This window comes from Euwallacea similis, chromosome 7 (genome assembly GCF_039881205.1).
Source record: "Euwallacea similis isolate ESF13 chromosome 7, ESF131.1, whole genome shotgun sequence".
Classification (NCBI taxonomy): Eukaryota; Metazoa; Arthropoda; class Insecta; order Coleoptera; family Curculionidae; genus Euwallacea; species Euwallacea similis.
This window is the reverse complement of record NC_089615.1, coordinates 482,561-487,990: the sequence shown is the minus strand read 5'-3', so window position 1 is coordinate 487,990 and position 5,430 is coordinate 482,561.

Below are 5,430 nucleotides of genomic sequence, written 5' to 3'. Positions count from 1 at the left end.
TGCTTTGTAAATATATATATATATATTAAATAGAAAATATTATATCACGTTGCTTGCCATATTATGTTACCTACATAACACACGTACTATAAATAATAAAAATATGCTGGTGCTATGGAAATTACGAGGCTCAGTAAATAGAACAGTATTTTTATAGTATCAATTGACTTTGTTACATTTGTTTTTACATTACAATTTTGAAATATTTTTTTTATTCCAAGGCGAAGCAAATGTAGCTCCATATTTCGCACAAGTTTTGAAAAATTTTAACTTAACTAATATTTCATTACTGTTAATTTCAACTTGATGGATGTATAGAGAGCGAGAAGAGATCAGTGGACTTCTTTAATTTTCTAGAAAGTGGGAATAACGTAGTAGTGATTCTTGAATTTAGAAAAACTGAAACTAGCAATTCTGCCATTTTCCCCATTACGTTTGTATATTTTGTATGCGCATACAAGCAATTTGGACAAGGAGCTAAATCACCAGTAAATCTTTTTTTTTGTCTCTAAAAGTAAAGCTCGTATGTATTATGTTAAATACAGCGCTTGTAAAAAGTATTGAAACGCGTTTATAGCTTTCACAAACTCGATATTTTTAAAAAATGCTTAAATACGTATAATTTTATTTAAAAAAAAGGATTTAATGCATTATTTTCGATCTTCAAATTTTTCACTCCTATCCAGCTACCCCTACTAACTTTTTATTTTCAAACGAAATTACATATATCCATTGTAGTAAATGAAAGTTAATTTTATAATACACGATACAACGATATACTCAGAACTAAAATTTAATCTGCAATTTCTTAAAAAAAAATAGAACAAAGTCCATATCTTAAAAGAATTAAAAGTATTAATCTTTGCTTCAAAAATAGACAATCCATCCTTATTTCGCTTTAAAAGAGAAAGAAAAAATGACAATAAGCTGTAGAACTTCTAAATTGTCTTCAATGTAAACAGTTTTTCAGATCTAAAATATTTTGATTTTAATGGAATTCATTAGTAGTTCATTTCAGTTTGTTAAGCGTCTAACATATTTAGAATATCAAAGAAATAGATTGTTTACTTAAAAAAGAAAGAATTGAAATTTGAATCTTTCTTCAGAGGTGTATCTCATATTTAATGAGAAATATTCAGACCAATTTATGGATAGAAGTGTAGTTTGTCGGATTAATAAAACATTTCAACAAACTGGAATTGTGAAAGCTGCTCCAAAATGTGAAAGACCTCGAACAGCAACTGGTGACAATAAAATACTAGACATTCTTTTATCTATCGATCAAAATTCCATACAATCTACCAGCAAACTTACCGATGAATTTTATGTATCTGCAAAATCAATAAACAATCTTTTAAAATGAGAAAAATTTCATCCATACAAAATTTTCCTTACCCAAGAGTTATTGCTTGAAGATTTTGATCGCAGAATGAAATTTTGTCAATTGATGTAAGAAAAAGGCATTCAGGATAAAAGGTTCTTTTGTAATGGATCTGCACGAAACTCAGGAACACTTTCGGCAGATATTTATTCTACTAGTTATGACACACACACACCTTAATCGTTTACAGAACTAAAAGATCTTGGCATTAAACCGACAATTCAATAAAGAGAGTTGATTTTGAAAGAGCAAGAGTTATGAGGGAGAGATAAATTTCAGGAGCGTCGAGTTATATGAGTCTCTATACAAGTTTGAAGGTATTTTAAGTATTAAAATATGGAGGTAATACTCATAAGCGTACACTGTTTTAAGACAATTAACAGGACAATCAACAGTTCGTAACTTTCTAAATTCTTAAACTGTAACATTTAAAGAGAATGGTAAGAATGATAATTTACGGGGGTGTTGCAATTATACAGATTTTGGCTAAACGTGGATTTATTTAGACTTGTCCTGACAAGGAAAAAGGAGTGAAAATTTCTTTATGTAGAGTAGCCATTATTGAAAGATAATCGATTCCCAACGTATGGCCATCTCGGGCATATTACTAAAATACTGGAGTACTTAGGCGTAGCCTAAGGGTACATTATACCTTTCTAGAAGTTTCTTTTCGAATTTTCTCGTTTTGCTTAAATGGATCTATTCATTGACATAATTATCGATACTGGTCTACAAATAATCCTCATTGGATGTAGATTCTACACATAAAACATCCGCAAAAACTCAATATATGGATGGGTACTATCGGCCACCAGTTCATGGGCTCATTTTTCATAGCAGGAAACTTAAACAATGCAAGTAAACAACGCAATACTTGCACTTATTGCAAAAGAAAATAGTTCCATAAATCGCCCCAATTTTCTCTGGAAAAAATGGGAAACCAGTAGTTAATAACATTTGTGTCCAAGAAGATGGTGCACAAATACATTATACTATGGTTGTGAGAGAGTATCTTGATGAGATTTTCCCTAAGAGATGGATTGGTATAAGACACGCAATATAATGGCCGCCGCGAACTCCAGATCTTACGCTTCTCTTTTTTTTGTGGGGTAACTTAAAAGGTTTCATTTACAAAAACAGATCACAAAATTTAGGTGATTTACGTCTTAGAATTTAAACAGAATTAGAATTAAAAAAAAAAAAATAGAAGTAGCGAACAGAAGCACTACTGGATAATTGCATAAAAGAGTTCAAGGAACGACTTACTTAGTCATTATCACATTGTTACTGAAGTTCAATTTAAGTATTTATTGTAGGAATTTCAATTATTTTTGATATGATAGTGTAGGTTTTTATATCGTTGTTTGATTTTGATGTAATGACGGATATACTATTTTGATTTCTGCTCCACGGATAATAGGTACAGATGAGCTACTCGAAAGAAAGAGAACCTTTTAGGTTCGGGGTGTTCTTAAATACTAAATCTAAGAGTAATAAAACAGTGTCGTACCTTGCTAGAGAGCAGTTATCAATTTATGATACCACCTGCGACATTACAACGGTACTAATAGCATTTGGTCGATACTTCCTCATGAATGCCGACAAAGCACAGCTGTACTTCTCACCAGCTCCGTCAAAGAGTGGTTTGACATCAATCACCAAATATCAATATTACACAAACATAACGATCGCAAAACCCTCTTAATTGACGAGAATATTTCCAACCAGGTTGCGACATACATGGGTGTCCTAATGGGGTACAGCAACTCCCTCACATCTCTTTTCATCTTAGAACTAACAAAGTCAACTTAACTAAAGTTCCACTAAACCTTTAACTAACAATACTAACGCTATTATTATGTACAATTTAGCGATTTCAGGTTAAAAATTGACGTGTTTTTGGAAATTTTAAAACAATAGATAATTCAAGAGTTGTTTAGGGTGGTTCGTTTTGAAATAAAAGCACTGTATGCGCTCGGAGATGGTTAACACGGATTGTATGGGAAGGACTTTCCTTTCTTGATTTTTAAAAATAAAATAGTGTTCCAGAGACTTACGTTTGTTTTCTTTTTGTAAAAAAATAAACTTAATCTGACATCAAAAATGGGAAAGATTCGCGAATAGTACTACAAAGTGTTGAGAATTATTTGTACAAAAATAAAGTGCACTGGTTTTGTGTGTGCTTTTTGGTGTGCAGAATAAGTACTTCAAGATAGAAGAATTGACCAATGTTTTAATAGTTGTTTTTTGCAAAATGCAACAACTGTGTCAATAAGCCATATCTGCGCTACAAGGGCCATCTCTATCAGTGGACATTTTGACCTTCGATCTCTCAAGGAACGATGCGGGGGCAAATGGGTGACATGACGACGTGCAAGCACTGACGACCAATTTTACCTGGACTGATTTCGAACAACTTTGCCCAGCTGCGAGCGCTCTGAAAAGCGACGCAAAGAAGTGGAACAACAATTGGTATCCAACAAAAAAGGATTAGGCTATTTTTCAAGCGTAAATTTGTCAGCTTTATCTTGTGAGAAAAAATCTGAGTGAGAGTTTATATAAGGCAAGCTTATACAATAGCGATCAAATAGCGGGTAATTGTGAGTGTCTAAGGCAGAAAATATCGTTACTGAAATCTTTATATTTTACGTTAAGCGACAGTTAAATAATTAGGCTAGTTATTGGTGACATAACCGACACACATGTTAAAACAGGATTTTAATAGCAGTGTCGGTTCTATTACGACATTACTCAATATACTTTTGTTAGTAACTATCAAATTAATAAATAAGACCATCAAGCTCAAAAAAGGGTCTTAAAACGTCTTCATTTAAATCTATTTAAATAGAACGACGAAGAAAGAGTTTGTTATAATTGTAATAAGCCTGGACATATAAGCTAAAATTGTTGAAAATCGTGTAAAAACAACACTACTTCTGTAAGTAATTCAGAATTAACAGAACTTAAGAAAAAAACTTGTGATATCGGTAAAAAGGTGGGCACGTTTCTGAAAAATTTTTCTTTAAAAATAAAAGATAAGGTAACTGGTTAAAAAAAATGTTTGTAGGATCACAGTTGACTGTTGGTGTATTCTTGTAGACAGGTGTTACTTTTACATTCGATACATGTTAGATAGTAGGTATTATCCTTAAGATTGATATACCCTTGAGGTACGCCCCTGGTAGGCATTAGTTGGAGTATGGGAATTTCCTATACTATGCTTGGTCGACATTGGAAATCCCTACAATAAATTTGGTCGGCATTGGACCTGCCTGTAATAGACTTTGTCGCCCGTATAGTTTCAGTTCCAATTCCCAGCTAAGACGCCACGGTTTAATGCGGCGGATAGTGCAGATGGCACCCTAGCCAAGGTACGCCCATGGTTTATCATCATGGGTTTTAGTATTTAAGGATTTGCAGGGCACGTACAGGCTCTCTTTGTCATTTTGAAAAGGCTGAGAGAGTGCGAGGAAGGCTTAAAAACCATCCCCGATGAACAGTTTGGGTTCAGAAAGCAACATTCTGCAGAACTTCAGGTGCTGAGAATGACAGAATTCATCACGGACAGCTTTAACAGGAAACAGGCTGCAGGAGCAGTACTGTTGAACATAGCAAAGGCGTTCGATAGAGTTTGGCACAATGGCCTATTGGTAAAGATGATAGACGCGGGATTCAAAATCTCGCTGGTCAAACTCGTCGGAACTTTTCTCCGAAATAGGACATTCCGGACCAAATTGGATCGACATCATTCGACGTACAGGGCAATAGAAGCGGGAATACTTCAAGGAGCGGTACTATCCCCGTTCCTGTACAATATCTACGTGTCAGACCCTCCTAAGACAGAACAAACACAACTGACACTATACGCCTACGATACGGCGATACTGGGTAGATTCTGGAATGGAACAACGCTGGTCAGATATCTGCAACAAGAGATCACAGATTTGGAGAAATGGTTTTCGAAATGGAAAATCGACATAAATCCAGAGAAAACCTAGGCCATCGTTTTCAAACGGAATAGAAAAATCAGGACCGAAAACCAACTGGTG